This window comes from Artemia sp. Qi Xiang Cuo, chromosome 19 (assembly GCF_049724085.1).
Source record: "Artemia sp. Qi Xiang Cuo chromosome 19, ASM4972408v1, whole genome shotgun sequence".
Classification (NCBI taxonomy): domain Eukaryota; kingdom Metazoa; phylum Arthropoda; class Branchiopoda; order Anostraca; family Artemiidae; genus Artemia; species Artemia sp. Qi Xiang Cuo.
In genome coordinates this window covers 37,137,911-37,154,931 of record NC_142812.1, presented here as the reverse complement: position 1 = coordinate 37,154,931, position 17,021 = coordinate 37,137,911, and the positions used below count along the sequence as shown (strand labels likewise).

Below are 17,021 nucleotides of genomic sequence, written 5' to 3'. Positions count from 1 at the left end.
AAAATTATTAAATCTAAATAAAAGAAAGTGATACTTTTGTGCACATATAAAGAGCTTTCTTTAATTAAATTGTATTGGTCTGGTTTTTATGCAAAGTTACACAGGACACAAAGATTGACAAACAAGAGAGTAGTTAAAAATTGTGGTATGTAAAGTAATGTTTGCTAGGAATAGTCACTAGGGGTCAAACCGTGGTTGAGTGATTTTTGGGGAAATTTCAGGGATTTGGGGAAAAATAAATTTTGTTGGGGTGACACATAGATTTTCGGGGAAATCCCCGAAAATTCTGGGATAGTGGAAGCCCTGCATGTGAATGACACCAAAGATAATTGGAAATTTTAAAATTAATAACTTAGCAAGGACCAATGCTCTATTTAGTGTTACAGTTGCTTAGCTAGGTGAATAACACTTGCAGGAATGGATCCAGAGCCTTGGTGATGCCCGGGGATCTCCATCCCTTCCCTCTCTAAAAAGTACTGACTTTTGATGACCTTGGACAGTCCCTCTGTTTAAAAGTGAATCCGTAAGATATGAATTTATCAAACAGTTTGTGGTAACCCAGCTCAATAGTAACCAAAACTCTAGAAAACAGAATTTTGATACCAATAGATGCATCAAAAGAATCAGATTTTTAAGCTCATTTCAAATATATAAGTTTCATTAAGCTTAATGTTACCCATCAAAGGTTACAAGGCTGCAAAAATTTGCCTTATTTTCAAAGAAAGGGGGAAACACACCCTAAAAGTCAATCTGAATGAAAATCTCACCATTAGATTCAGATTACCAGACAACCCTTATATAGAGGTTTTAAGCTCCTATCTACAAAAGTGTGGAATTTTGTATTTTTTGCCAGAAGAAAGACCAAAGAAGCATTTTTTTTTTTTCTCCCAGAGGTGATTGTATCAACCCAGTGGTCCTAGAACTTTGAGAGAGGGCTCATTCTAATGAAAATGAAAAGTTCTATGTTCCTAGAAAAGTTCTAGTGACCAAAAAATTGGAGGGAAACTAGCCCTCCCCATGCCACTTTTTTCCCAAAATTGGCCAATCAAAGTTTGAGATAGCTATTTTGTTCAGCTTAGTTGAAAGGCCCAATAATTATGTCTTTGGAGATAGCATGACCCCCACAGTCCTTGGGGAAAGTTCCTTAAGTTATAAAATTTGCCCATTGTTTATGCATAATATTTGTTATTGGGAAGTATGCATACATTTTTTGGGTGGGGAGGGGAGGGCAAATTTTTGGCTTTGGGGATTTTGCATGGAGAGAATTTCCTACAAAGGCAGAAGTTTCCAGGGGGTGAACTTTTCAGGGGAAATTTTATACTGGGAGAATTTGCCAGAATTTCTATACAAAGTTTCTTTATAAGTCTTACTTTCTCTTTACCAACTCAATTTTACACGTGGAGATGTTAAGGGTAATTGTCCAGGGTAAATTTTCACTAGGATTGAATTGATCAGAACATATTTCTGTGGGAAGGGGATTTTTCATGGAGTTGGAGCCAGATGCCCTGGCATTATTTAAAAAATGATTATAAATCAAATAAAAGAACAAGTTTTTTCAACTGAAAGTAAGGAGCAACATTAAAACTTAAAAAAAAAACAGAAATTATTACATATATAAGGGGGGGGTTGCCCCCTCCTCTACACCTTGCTCTTTTTTTAAAGTTTGAATTCTGTCCTAATTTTTTAAAAACGACTCCTGAAACACAAGGGTCATTTAATTAGAACAATAAGTAACTTTTTGAAATGCCAAAAAAGGGGCTAATCCCCCTCATATATGTAATAATTTCTGTTTTTTTAGTTTTAATGTTGCTCCATACTTTCAGTTGAAAAAACTTGTTTTCAAGTTTTAAAGAGACATTTTAAAATACCAAGGACAATTAAAACATGATTATACAAATTGGTGAAGCAGAAACTAACAGAGCCATATTTATGTTAAAAAATTAGAAGAAGTTTTTAATGAAAATGACCCCCTATGTAGTTTTCAGTTTTTGATGTCACACACAAAAAGGAAAAGAAACATGGGTGACGTATCACCAAAAATTAAGGCTAAAAGTATGGCTCCAAACAACTTAAAATGGTATAACTTTGGTTTTAAAGGTATAGTTGTCTTTGCAAATCAATGAATTGTCAGGCGAATGTTTGCTAAAAAATAGTCAGACTGAAGGCAGTTTTAAATTTAACTAATTAGTTCTGCTTATTGATTTTCATGGTTCAATGTGACAACACTGAGAAAATGTGGTATTGTTCTAAAAAATTCATTATTTAAAACAAACAAAAGACAAATTTTATGAAGTTTTTTTGAGGGTGTGAAAACAACTTGGCCTATTCTTATGAATTAATTAAAAAAACTTTTATACCACAATAAGTTTAAAAAAAAATAATGAACTCCATTAAACCAAAATGAATAAATGTAAAGTAAAGTTATTTAACAAGCATATAGTCAACACATGTCGACATTAGTAAGGAATTTAGACCCAAAACAAACACGAACTAAATTAAATATGACCTGAGTTCAAAAAAAACAGAAATTCTTATGTGTACGATACTAAACCCCTGTGCTTTCTCAAAGACAGAACATGAATTTGTGTTTTACTGAAAAAATTCAAATGAATTTACTGAAAAAAAATCTGAATTGTCAGTTTAATATGCATGTGCTGATATTTATTCCTTAAAATCTTAATTGATTTTTGATTTCTTAAAATTAGATAAGTGAAAACATTTAAAGAATTTTTTTCAGTAAAGTACATATTATATTCTGGCTTTTAGAAAGCTTGGTGCTTAGAACCCTAGGCCTACTCATATTAATTTCTGCTTGTTTTGAGCTTGACTCTTATTTATTTTAATTTCTGTTTGTTTAGGATTTTATTTATTTATTGATGCTGATTTGTGGTAGTTGTATTCTTGGTAGATTATTTTATTCTATTTTTGTTCATTTTGGTTCAAGTTTCTATGACAAGTTTCTATTTTCAAGTTTTTATAAAAATATTATATGCCCCAGCTGCATAACTTATAACCCTTGGCCTGAAGACTATAAGGGGAGTGCCCTTCTCAAAGACATGATCTCCAGAGCTTTCAACTTTGTTGAACAAAATTGTTATCTCAAAATTTTGATTGGATGTGTTTGGAGAAATGGTGGGCTTGGAAGGGGTGTTAGTTGCCTTCATATCACTCTCGACTATTAAAAAGGGTACCAGCCCTTTCAATTTCCAATCAAATGAGCCCTTTTTGAAGTTTCTACAACAAAACTTTCTATAAAAACCTTATATGCCCCCAGGGCATAACTTAGAACCCTTAACCTGAGGGCTCTGAGGGGGTTATCATCCTCAAAGACCTAATTTCCAGAACTTTCAACTATGTTGAACAAAATGAATATCTAAAAATTTTGATTGGATGTCTTTGGGGAAATGGTGGGCATGAGAGGGGGGTTAGTTGTCCTTCAATCACTTTTGACCATTAAAAAGGGCACTAGCCCTTTCAATTTCCAATCAAATGAGCTTTTTTGAAGTTTCTACAACATCACTTTCTTTAAGAACCTTATATGCACCCAGGGCATAACCGACAACCCTTGCCCTGCGGGTGGTGGGGGGGGGGGGGTGTCATCCTCAAAGACAAAATTTTCAAAACTTTCGCCTGCGGTGAAAAAAATGTCAATCTCGAAATATTAGTTGGATGTCTGTGTGGAAATGGTGTGCGGGGGAGGGGGTTAATTGATCTCCAATCATTTTCAACTATTAAAAAGGGCACTAGCCATTTCAATTTCCAATGGAATGAATCCTTTTTGAAGTTCTACAACAACACTTTCTATAAGAACCTTAAATGCCCCAAGGTCATAACTTACACCCCTTGCCAGGCGGGCTGTGGGGGGGGGTGTCATCCTCAAAGACCAAATTTCCAAAACTTTCAACTAAATTGAACAAAATGGCTATCTTAAAATTTTGATTGGATGTGTTTGGGGAAAAGGTGGGCGCGAGAGGGAGGTTTGTTGCCATCCAATCACTTTTGACTATTAAAAAGAGGACTAGCCCTTTGAATTTCTAATCAAATAAGCCCTTTTTGAAGTTTCTACGACAAAGCTTTCAATAAAAACCTTATATGCCCCCAGGGTATAACTTTTGACCCTTGCCCTGAAGACTGTGGGGGGACTGTCCTGCTCAAAGACAAAATTTCCAGAACTTTCAACTGCGTTAAACATAATGGCTATCTAAAAATTTTGATTGGATGTGTTTGGGAAAATGGTGGGCATGGAAGGGGTGTTAGTTGCCTTCCAATCACTTTTGACTTTTAAAAAGGGAACTACCCATTTCAATTTCCAATCAAATGAGCACTTTCTGAAATTTCTACAACAATGCTTTCTATAAAAACCTCATGTGCCCCCAGGGCATAATTTAAAACCCTTGCCCTGAGGGTTATGGGAAGGGGGGGTGTCATCCTCAAAGGCCTATTTTCCAGAACTTTCAACTACGTTTAACAAAATGGCTATCTCAAAATTTTGATTGGACATGTTTGGGGAAAAGGTGAGCTTGAGAGGGGGGTTAGTTGCCCTCTAATCACTTTTGACTATTAAAAAGGGCACTAGCCCTGTGAATTTCCAATCGAATGAGCCCTTTTTGAATTTTCTATAACAAAGCTTTCTATAAAAGCCTTATATGCCCCCAGAGTATAACTTACAACCCTTGGCCTGAGGGCTATGGGGGGAGTATCCTCCTCAAAAACATAATTTCCATCTGGAAATCAACTACGTTGAGCAAAATGTCTATCTTAAAATTGTGATTGGATGTGTTTGGGGAAATGGTGGGCATGGAAGGGGTATTAGTAGCCTTCCTATCACTTTTGACTATTAAAAAGGGCACAGGCCACTCCAATTTCCAATGGAATGAGCCGGTTTTGAAATTTCTACGACAATTCCTTCAATACAAAGTACCCTGGTCTAAAACCAAAAAAAAAAATTAAAAAAATAATACATTGTGCCAACATCGTTGTATTATATCGTAGTATTATAAATAATGATATGATATAAAAAGTGGAATAGCCAAGGCCCAGGGTGTTTTTTTCTCAATTTGAAAAGAGTTTAGAAGAATAGGAACATAATAGCGTGCATTTGAGAAAATGCATGCTATAGTTTCTTGATAAGGCCAACATTGTGAGAAAATTCCAGTTCTACAGCCTAAATGTTGTTTTGAAAGGAGAGGTTTTTCATCCAGGAGCATACTTAGATACCTTGTAAAACTCTTGCTAGAAACCTAAATATTGGAAGCTACAATAATGACAGTGTTCAGGTACAGATTCAAAACGTGGGTGCTTGAAAAGGCAAAGGAAGATCTGTAAAATGTTTTCCAAAGAAATTGTGTTGGGATGGGTACCTGTTTGGTTGTTCATATGTCATTTGTACGCCCAACCCTTGAGTACGCCTGTCCTGTTTGGCATCCTGGCATTTCCATTGAATTGTCGGACAGAATAGAGGCAGTACAAAAAAGGTGCCTAAGAATTATCTTCAATGAGGGTAAAGTACCTTATATTTCCCTTCTTAGGAGAGCTAATCTTGTCAACTTTAAGGAAAGCAGAGCAAAAATTACTTTGCATTGTGCTAACAATGCCCTTCATAGCCCTTGAACAACTCCCCTTTTCCCTGGTCAATATTCACCCCTTCAACCTCGCCTCCCGCGTTCTGTGTCAACAAAAATCTCCCTTCTTGCCCCAATAAGAGTTTGCACTAAAAGATATAGAAGAACTATTATCCCTTACATAGTTGACATTTTCAACCACTGAATCTCCGCTGCCACCCCCCCTCACTCACTCTTTACCTCATAGCTATTAATTTTAATACCCATTTTGCAATTTTGGAGTTTTTATGTTTATGTTTGTTAGTCACCAACTAACTTATGTTTTTGTTTTAATTCTACTTTATCCTCTTGTTAGTTTTACGATTTTTTTTTTGTGTTATTTTTTTTTTTTTTTTTTTTTCGGAGGGGGAGCATTTTTGCTGACTTGACATTGGCCTTCTAATTTTATGAGTTTACTTTGTACTTTATTTTTAACATTTTTACGTATTTGACATTGACCCTTTTATAATTTGCTGTTGTTGTTTGATTGTTTGTTTTTGTTGTTTTTTTTTTCGCTGTATTTGATGCTAAAGTGCGAATTTGGCCCTTTTGGGCTTGTGATAGCCATTTTTCAGCAATAAATCTTATCTTATCTTATTTCAAAAAACAAGCTATACAAAAAAATGTGTTCAATCCTACTTTTTAGGTCTATTATGAAAGAAAGGCTAAGACAGTTAGGACACATTTAAGAGATGAAGGATGATAGATTGTCAAAGATTGTGCTTTATGGCCATCCATTTGGAGACAAACAAGAAGGAGGTTGCCCTGACTTGGATGGGTAGGTGTCCCAAGGAATGGTTTGAAGTAAATCAGAATTCATGGGGGGGAGGGGGTGAAGCTTCACCTATTTTGAGATGAAGGAGGAGTCTGTGCAGCTCTATTGGCCTCAGGTGGCTTGGTGCTACAGTGAGTTGTTGTAGTGTTATTATGAGGCTTAACTCACTTCTTTTGGGCATCATTTGTGCTGTGGATCTGTTTGTTAAAGGTTCAATTTTGTAACACAAAGTTTGTCTAAGTTCATCATAGGTTAGCACTGTTTGGAGGGGGGAACAGGTGGAGGTACATATTTCAAAGGACTTGTTTTGGACATCGTTCAAGGTCTGCATTGATTCTTAAAAATTTAATTTACCAAAACTTTCAAAAATAGCAAGTTGCCCATCATCTAGAGCAGAGGTTCCTAAACTCGTTTTTTTCTCATAGATCCCTTTCAAAATTTTGCTGGTTTTGGTGGACCCCCTGCAGCTAAGTTTCTACCATATTCCCAAAGCCTGACAAAGAATGTGAAGATTAGAACTAACTATAGGAAGTTCTGTTTCGGCTGAGTTACAAACCCAAATTAACAGTTTTCAAAAAAAGAGTGTGAGAATTTAATTGATTTTCTGTGAGTGGATGTCAAAAAAGTAAAGTTGGCCAGTCAAGAAAGGGATTCCATCTTGCTTTACTCGGTACTTGTCTGTTATAGCGCTGACCACTCTAGTTGTTCACCCATGGACGCACTGTAGAACCAGTTTCTTTGTTTAGTTTCTTTCAGCATAGCATGAGACAAGGCAAAGAAAAGTGACAGAATAAATGGGAAGTATGTAATTTGGGCTATATATTTGCACATTAGGAATGGGGTAAAGTATTTGCACAGTGTGAAGTTGAAAAACAATTCATACTCCATAATATAGCCTACAGAATAATTGTACCTAACACATTTTGTATGTGGACCCACTATACTTTACCCCTCCCTCCCCCCGAATGTGCAAATAAATAGCCCAAATGTGTTTCTATAGTATTATATTTTATTATACTTAGGTATATTTAATTAGATTAACCTAACTTCACTTCTTGAGTGGTCAGCGCTATAACAGATGAGTAGCCTACCCTTCACTTTTTGACATTCACGCATAGCACAAGAACCCAATTTAAATTCTCACTGATCTTGTTTATAAAACTCCCTATTTGGAGTGGTATAAAAGAAAAATATTATATTTTCTTGTTTTGTATTTATTCAAATAATTGGTTATAACACTATTAATTATTATTGTTTTCATATTACACTGTAATATGATAATAGACGTAATGTACATAAAAGTAAAATCAATAACGTAACATAGCTTCTACAATGACAATAATAAAAAAATTATAAATTAATGGGAGGGATATACTTGATGTTATCAATATTTGGCTTCAGTTTTATTAGGAATTCAATGAAAAAGACATGTTTTTTCAACTGAAAGTAAGGAGCAACACTATAACTCAAGGAATAAAAATTATTCTACAAAATGAGGGGCTGCCCCCTCATCAAGCCTTCACTCTTCACATTAAAGTTTTTTAGTATTTTAAAACACTTCTTATTCTGGTTAAATGACCCTTGTGTTTCGGGAGTTGTTCTTAAAGAATTGGAACAAAGTTAAATTCTTTTGATGTATCTATTGTTATCAAAATTGTGTTCTTTAGTTTCAGCTAGTGTTGCGCCAAGTTGATCCTTTTTTCTGTTACAAATTTTGTAAAGAAATTAAAATATTTTTTAATGAGATTTGATGCAGAAAACGTCATGAAATTTTTTATCGCAATTCCTCATAGTCCAGAATGTTTTTGGGGTATTTCTGCCTTCAGCCAAAATTTGATACCCTAATCTAAAGTTCTCTCCTCATTAGTGCTAAGCTTCAGTAGCTCCTCTTGTAATATCACCTTCTCTACTTCCATTTCATCAAGTATGTTTAGGATACATGTTCATCTGAATATCTTTAGGTAATTAATGCTGGGGAATTAAATATTGAACGTGTATCTGAATATCCTCATCAAGGCATTGTACCTCTGGCAAGTTCGGGAACCGGGAAAAATCGCAGACCTATATTTTTCTTTGTAAATTTCAAAAGCTGAAATTACACCCCCTTTTTTTTTATTGAGGCTGACCCTTGTAATTGGAAGTTAGTGTCATTAAATTTGTTGAACAAATCTTTTGGATACAGGATGTCTGCTTTTAAATTGATCAGGTTTTCTTTTAAATCTGGATCTTTACTTTCCAAAAACTGATTCAAAAATTGAATAAAATCTTTTTTAAGCATAAACCTTTCGAAAACGAGTGTATGTAAGTGTAATCGTTGGAAGTGTTCATCCTTTTCATTGCACAGTTGTGCAAATATTGCTGCTTATTTTGTTGACTGTACTAACCAAAAAGTTCGTGGTAACGAACTCTAACGAGTTAAGTTCGTCTTTTGTTCCAATTCTTTAAGAATAACTCCTGAAACACAAGGGCCGTTTAATTAGAATCAGGAGTTTTTTTTTAAAGTACTAAAAAAAAATTAGCGTGAAGAGTTGGATATTGAGGAGGGGCATAGCTTCTTAAAATATTATCTGCTCACATTGATATGTGAAGTAAAGCCATCGTTTTAGTTCTTCACTGTCTAAACCAGATAAATTGTTGTGGACCACAGTTTACCGGTTGTGAACCCCTATTTTTTCTGTCCGCCAACGTAGACCTCCTTCGAGTCTCCCGTGGATCCCTGGGGGCCCGCTTGGATCACTTTGGGAATCACTGATCTAAGGTGTCTCTCTGAATACTCTAATAACTGAATTCTTACTTTACTACATTCACATGTTTCCTATTTATTAGATTTTAAGAGTTGCTTCCAGTATAACTGCATAAAAGCACCCTCCCTCCTCTAAACTCTAACATAACCCTAGGCTACATGCAATAGTTTGATGAGTTTGTTGGTCTGAATTTATTTTTTATTTTATTTTGTTGTTAATAGATGGTGCATAATACTAAATAATGCCATTCTGAAAAAAGAAATTCAGCAACTTTCACATATAATCTAGGGCTGTTTCTTTTTAATTGGGGGGAGGGAGCTGAGGAAATGAGTAGAGATAGGAACTTGAAAAAACTTTCTCAGGGTGTAATTTAGGCTCTGAATTAATTCCTGAAAGTTTCATTATGACTACTCAATTACTTTTCATGAAAGTGAAAACCCTATCATCTAGAAGTTACCTTTAAGTTAAGCAAGCAGAATGCAATTGTGGCTCAAAGGCAATGATTTATGGTATAAGATATTGCACCTACTACCAGCATGCTACCTTCATCTTAGAAAGTAGTATCTTCGATCTTAGAGTAGTCTTCATCTTAGAGTGGCTTAATGGATTATGCCTAAAAATTGTCCTCCAAGATGGGGTTTTAAAGCTTCTATTTCTATTCTTTCTGTATTTTTAGACTTAACAGATTGCACAGAATCGAACAGAACAGAAAAGATTTAATCAGGATTTAGCAAAGGCATGAGGCTTAACCCACTTATCCTTGGCCTCATTCTTGCTGTGGATCTATTTCCAAGAATTTCACTTTTGTAAAATAAAGTTTATCTAAGTTCATCATAGTTTAGTACCTTTTGGAAGTGGAGGAGGTGAAGATAGAGGCTTCAGAATACTCTTTTGGGTGTAGTTTAGGCTCTGGTTCCATTGATGGAAGTTTGATTTGCACAACTCAACTACTTGCTAAGGTGGCGAAATGGGAATCATCTAGAACTCCAGTTTCTATATTCAAAATTCAAAGTATTGGGCCGTTTTTAGGGTGCCATTAGATGTTTCGTTGATGACAGCTGTTTTATACCCCTCAGCCCTTTTAAACTTTCGTACCCCTGTGTGTGCATTTCACAGTTTATATATTTTTGGTTTTAGTTGACTGTAAGTCAAGCTAATCATTATTATTGTCAGAACCTTGTTTTTTTTACCTGCTGGTAACTTTTTTGATTACCTTACTTGCCTTAATTGAAAAAAAGAAACATGTTGGGTGGGCTTAGTGTGCTTTATCCAAACTGTTGGTCATGGCAGTTCCCAGGATTTGAGCTGAGGTTTTAAGTTGAATTACAATTTTTGTTAAGTTTGGGACAAGACAGAAATTAAGTTTGGACAAACTAATATTGTTTTTCAAACAATATTAGTAGGGAAACGGTAGAGACATGAGATAAACAATACCGTCTTAGACATGTATTTGATATTCCATTTCGGAATGTTTCATTCATATAAAGAAAATCTTTTTAAGCTCATGAAAAGTCTGTAGTCCTACACTATAGGAGTGGAAGGGGTAGAGAAACTTTAAAATACTTTTTTTGGATCCCTAACTTGGGTTGCAGATTAATCCATGAAAGTTTCATTCACCTAACCCGGCTAGTTTTCAAGATAGCAAAAGCCATTCACTTTACGTTCTGAACCAACCCAAAGGTGTCACTGATTTGGCACTTTTAAACAAATAATAACAAGTTTTGTTATAATTTTGTGTCCTTATTGTCAAAGAAAGATCACGGATGTGTGTTGTTTCTTGTTGTTGTTTTTTGTTTCCCCCAGGGATGATCTTAACGAACCAAGGGTCCTAGAAGATTGGGAGAGGATCTTAGAAGATCCTAGAATATTCGAACAAAAATTAAAAGCCCTTTCAAGTGACCAAACAGATTGGAGGGCAATTATCCCCCCTCCCGCGCTCCTTTTACCCCAAAAACATCGGATTGAAGTTTTGAGATATCCATTTGGCTCATCATAATTGAAAGATCCAATAAATATGCCTCTGGGGATGATATGACCCCCACAGTCCATGGGGAGAGGGCTCTAAGTTTTACAATTTGCCCATTGTTTACATTTGGAAAATGTAAACAAATATTTGCCATTGGGAAACACATGGATATTTTTCGTGGGGGTGTTTTATGCGGGGCTGGGGGGGGGAAATTCCATGGGAAGAATTTTCAGTGGGGAGGAAAATTTCTGGGAGGAATTTCCCTAAATTCACATCCATGATTCTTTTTTATTTCTCTTCCTATTTTCTTTGGATGCACAATTTTACATATGGAGAGAATTTTACAGGGGATTCTCCAGGGCAAGTTTTCAACGGGGAGGGAATTGTCTGGTGGATTTTTTCCGTGGAAATATGCGGTTAATGTCCACAAGGACATAACCCATAACGGTAAATAACCCATAACGAGCAGAAACTAAGAGGAGGAGGGTTGGCGCCCCCCGCGCCTTCTGAAGACCAGAATATAATTTACACTTTGCTAAAAAAAAATTACATTTTAAATGTTTTCTCGGTACTTGTTAATAATACGGAACACACCCAAAAAGTGAAGTTAGGTTAATCGTAATTAAATATAACCTTTGCATAACCTTTAGTTTATATAATGATATACTTTGGGCTATATATTTTCGTATTAGAGGGTGGGGGTAAAGTATTTGGATAGCGCCCCTAACCTAACCCCACTCCCCTTGATGTGCAAATATATAGGCCAAATTATAGAAGTCCAACGGATTCTTAGCGCTTTTGTTAACATTTTCATTCAAATCCATTAAGCATCGTCTTAAAGGGTATCCCAATCATTGTAACCTTCTCCTTTATTTACCACTTGGATTTCTTGATACTAAAATGGAAAATCAGCTTCGTGTTAGGCAAAATCCATTGCAACTTTCACACATCGGATACTTTTTACTCGTACTAGAAAGTTCAAATGCCTTCTGTTGTCTTCAAAGTGTGAGAAAGCATAGGATGGTTGGACCCCCAAACCCCCATTGCACTCCCTGGATGAAGGGCCATGAAAAAGAGATTAGCACCCCCCCCGGTAGGGAATATAAAGTCCAATGCCGTATTCTTTACTCTTTTTTTTAAATGGCAAAATTCGGATCAATGATGCAATTGAAACAAAAAATTAACACAGAAGTCAGGTCTTACAAAATTATGTGGTACTTTGTTGGAAGAAAAGCCAGGAAACAACTTAGCACGGGAAGAACTCTCCTCTTCGTTTTCCGGCTTTAAATTTCAAACTGATCTGTGATTGAACAGTTTCTGTTTTTTCAGGCCCCCTACCCCCTCCCGCAAAAATTTATTGATTCTTTTAAACCTTGAGAGCGACCTCTGGAAGTTTAGAGCCAATCCCGCTGCCAAAACCAAACAAGCCCCCCACCTTTTTTCTATAAAACCTATGCAAAAACAAATGGCAGTTTGTATTTTACGGTGTTTGTCCAATGGACTGTGAGGGTCATATCATCCCTGGAGGCATATTTCTTTGACCTTTTGACTATTTTGAACAAAATGGATATCGCAAGATCTTGATTGGGTTTTTTAGGGGATTACCTGCGACCCCCCTCCCCCCGCTCTGTATACGGCATTATCTGCAATATCTTTGTGATCAATCCATAGAGGGGGCTGTAAGCTCCTTAGAGTAAAAATATTGCCATGAGTATCAAGATTAAAAACAGAAGAAAATGCTGAAAGGGAACAAAAAGCGTTCGAGGACCGAGTGGGGGGAGGCAATAAAGAGCCTATAAAACGGGGTTTTTTGCAAGCGTAAAGTCTCGGCCTTTTTGGCTAGTACATAAGTAAATATAAATATAACAGTTAATTAAAAAAAAAAAACTCACATAGTCTAAAATTGGACTGGTCTTCCTCGGAACCCTTCCAATGCGGGTTGCTTCCTGAATGCCCACCCCCGGAGCGTCCCGTGTCACTGAGTCCGCGACGGAGTGCCCACTGCTCGGAGCGCCCACTATACGGAGCATCCACTCATCACAGGCTGTCACGGAGCGTCCACGATTTTAGCGTCTCCATAAGTACCGTTTTCTCTTTTTTAACTTTTATAAATCCAATATTGGGAGGACTTTCAGGAATGAATATCAGTATATATATATATATATATATATATATATATATATATATATATATATATATATATATATATGTATATAAAACTGTCAATCCATATTCATTTTCTTCAGTAATCTTGGTTATGATGCTGATAATTTTTTGTTTTTCGATATTAGGAGAAATAGGAGAAAACACAAAACTCAAAATAAGGATTGTTTTTAGTAAAGTGCAAGTTAGGCTGGTCATTAGATAGTACGGGGGGGGGGGGCGTCAGCCATACACCTCTTAGTTTCTGCTGATTTTGAGTTTGACTCGGTTATATATTGTAATTTCTGTTCGTTGTGGGTTTGTTTATTTATTGATGGTAATTAACGGTAGTTTTACGGTTGGAAAATTAATTGACTTTATTTCTGCTCATGTTTGGTTTAATCTAGATCTTACTTTTCTTTGAAAATTCTTCTATGGAAAGGGTTTTCTAAAATTAATAAAAAGACAAGAAATTGTAAGATTTTGGCTTAAAATTTCGAAAAACCGTTTTGATTTCCGTTGGATGCTAGTCAGTTTAATGTTCCTTAGCATTCCAACTTACTTTTTTGCCTGGTTTTAAACGTGCACAAGTTACCAAGGGTACAGTCTCGTGTGGTGATTAAATGAAAAAAAAAACAGTTTTTTCAACTGAAAGTAACGAGCAACATTAAAACTTAAAACAAACAGAAATTATTACGTATATGAGGGGCTTCGTCCCCCGGTCAATACCTCGCTCTTTACGCTAAATTTTGAATTTTGTTCCAATTCTATAAGAATGACCCCTGAATCACAAAGGCCGTCTTATTTTTTTTTGAAAGGCCGTTTTTTTTTGAAAATACTAAAAAAAAACTTAGCGTAAAGAGCGAGTTATTGACGAGGCGGCGAACTCCCTCATATACGTCATAATTTATGTTCGTTTTGAGCTTTTATGTTGTTCCTTACTTTCAATAAAAAAAAATGTTTTTTTATTTAATTTCTGATTGTTTTTAAATAATGCTGGAAAATCTGGCACCCCCTTCATGGTAAATTTTCTTCCTCCATGGTAAGATCCTCCCACGTAATCCTCTCCCCCGGCCCCCCCCACCAGAAACAATCCCCCCTGAAAACATCTGTATACTTCCCAATAACCAATATTATATATAAACAATGGGCAAAGTTCATAACTTGCAGCCCTTCCCCCGGGTACTGTGGGGGATTAAGTCATCCTCAAAGACATAGTTATCAAATTTTTCGACTATGCTGAACAAAATGGCTATCTCAAAATTTTGATCGGGTGACTTAGGGAAAAAAGAGCGTTGGAGGGGGGCCTAGTTGCCCGTCCAATTTTTTTGGTCACTTAAAAAGGGCACTAGAATTTTTAATTTCCGTTCAAATGAGCCCTCTCGCAACATTCTAGGACCTCTGGGATACGATCACCCCCGGGAAAAAACAACAACAAATAAACACGCATTCGTGATCTTTCTTCTGGCAAAAAAAAATACAAAATTCAATATTTTTGCAGATAGGAGCTTGAAATCTCTACAGTAGTGTTCTCTGATACGCTGAATCTGATGATGTGATTCTATGACGTTTAGGGGGTGTTTTCCTCTTTTTTCGAAAAGAAGGCACATTTTCTCAGGCTCGTAACTTTTGATGAGTAGGACTAAACTTGATGAAACTTTTATATTTTAAAATCAGCATAGAAATTCGATTCTTTTGATGTATTGGTATCAAAATTTCGTTTTTGGATTTTCGGTTACTATTGAGCCAGGTCACTCCTTACTTACAGTTCTTTACCACGAACTGTTTGATAGATTTTGTTTTTAAATATATTGTTCTACGATCAATATTTACCTGTTGTAAACAAATTATAGAGAGACAGGAATTAAATAAAAAAGACAAGTTTTCATATGATTTGAGGAGGAACGTTAAAACTTAGAACGAACAGAAATTGCCCTGCAATAAAGTAGGCCTTATGCACCCTCAAGCCCCCACACCAGGCACGTACGCAGGAATTTGTTTCGGGGAGCGGGGACAAATACTTCAAATCCCTTATTCTGTGAGAAATATTGGAAAATTATGGGAAAATAAAATAAAAACATTGATGTTTTGGGGGGTGGGGGACTGGTTCTGGAGGCCCCCATGCGTACGTGCCAGCCTCACACCTTACGCTGAAGTTTAAATCTTGATTTATACAAAGCATATTAGAATGCAACAAATGTAGCCAATTGATAGGTGCATGGTGTCATTTACCGATTGTCATTTTAAAACATTTAAACTGAATATTTTACTGTGAAAAACAAATACTTTTAATGAACCCTTTCAAAGAATGGGGCTTCAAGGGAAAGAGCTACTTATATTCAGGATAATTTCCATTCCTTTTTTTAACGTTGCTTTTTACTTTATTTTGGAAAAAAACTTAGTTTTTGTTTAATTGAGCTTAAACTGTGCCTTTTTAAAGTAGCAAGATCTTCTCCTGCCAATCTTCTATTCTTTTGGAGGGAGCCGGGGTTCAAAGTTCCGATGTTAATGTGACCCAAACGTTGTATAAAATAAGAAAAAAACAGAAACTCACGAGTTCTACTGCAGTTCTACTAACGAGTCTGAGCTTTTTTGAACAACAGTTTTAGCTACTCTAAACACGGACTCGGGATGGATTTGGAGGACTCTTCTTATGCTCTTCACTAAAGATATGAACTGTATGCACCTATGACGCAATTATGACGCGGTTATTGAACCCTAGTCACGCTACTTTGTTTTGAAAAGTGAAGGGCATGCGAAGTGTAAACAAACATCCTACTCAAATCTTCCATTATTGCTGCATATTAGTTTCAGTGTATGTCAAGGAGTGTACATTGAAGATTTGAACTTGAATCATTTCACTTGATCGCGTTCAAAATCTTCTTTGATACATCTAGAGACATCTTTTTTTTTTTAAAGCATCATCAGCTCAAGTTCATCTTCGTAAGTTATCATTATTGTTATTTTTAGCTTTATAATAATTAATATTTTGGTACTTATCTGTTAGCCAGTACACACTCTTTTGGCTGTATATTTTTACATTCTGGGGGGTTGTGGGTTGAGTATAGCGGGGCTGCATACCAAATGTAACCTAACCTAACTATAATACCTAATTGTCTCCGTATACAGACAGCAGTAAACTGGTTATCGGATCATTCTTTAGAGTGTATGGTGGCTAACCGATAACTACCATATTTTTACTCGACTACAGGAACGTCTGACTTTGCCTGGGAGGGGCGGGGTTAAAAAAATTTCTAAGGGGTGGCTCTGATGCCTCACAATCGTTTTTTCAAGTTCGAATTTTCCGTTAGAGCTGTTGCTTTAGTCGGTTGGGCCCACAGAATTTCTACAGAAAATTGCTCATGCGTTAATAGCTTAAATATAATACAGAGATGCTATCTAATTTTGCTTTCGATGCAGGGGAGGGGGTATAATATTCGATAGAACTATCAGGGGAAACTAAAGCTGCGCTTATATCATAAAATTTCTTTTCCCTTAAGCTTATCCCTAAGTCCCACAAACATATAAAAACTTAGTTCACTTGAAAAATTCCCAAAATATTCTTAATAAAATTTTCTTATTTATGGATGGATATAGGCCTACTAACCGAATTCCTCTATGACTGGTATTCAAAGAATTTTTGTGACTGTTGACAACTAAGGTCTGAGAGGCCTAAGGATCCGTTTCTTAGTTGTTTTGGTAAATGTTTAGGTGTAGTTGCAGAGTAGCGGCTCTCTTGAAGGAGACGAGCTAAAACAAAAAGATAACTATATATGGGTCCATCAGGGGGAGGG

General features: G+C 36.1%; 1 protein-coding gene across 5 annotated transcripts in view; it reads left to right on the top strand.

Moving 5' to 3' along the window:
* Window positions 1-17,021, top strand: part of ATP7 (copper-transporting ATPase 1) — a 304,355-nt gene that overhangs the window by 4,271 nt on the left and 283,063 nt on the right. The window contains exon 1 of one of the 5 annotated variants that reach the window (XM_089105397.1): window positions 16,036-16,170. The exons of the other annotated variants lie outside the window; for them this stretch is intronic. The gene's annotated coding sequence lies outside the window, so the exon portion shown is untranslated. Of the gene's footprint in view, window positions 1-16,035; window positions 16,171-17,021 lie in introns of those variants that run through there. 5 annotated transcript variants of the gene reach the window in all.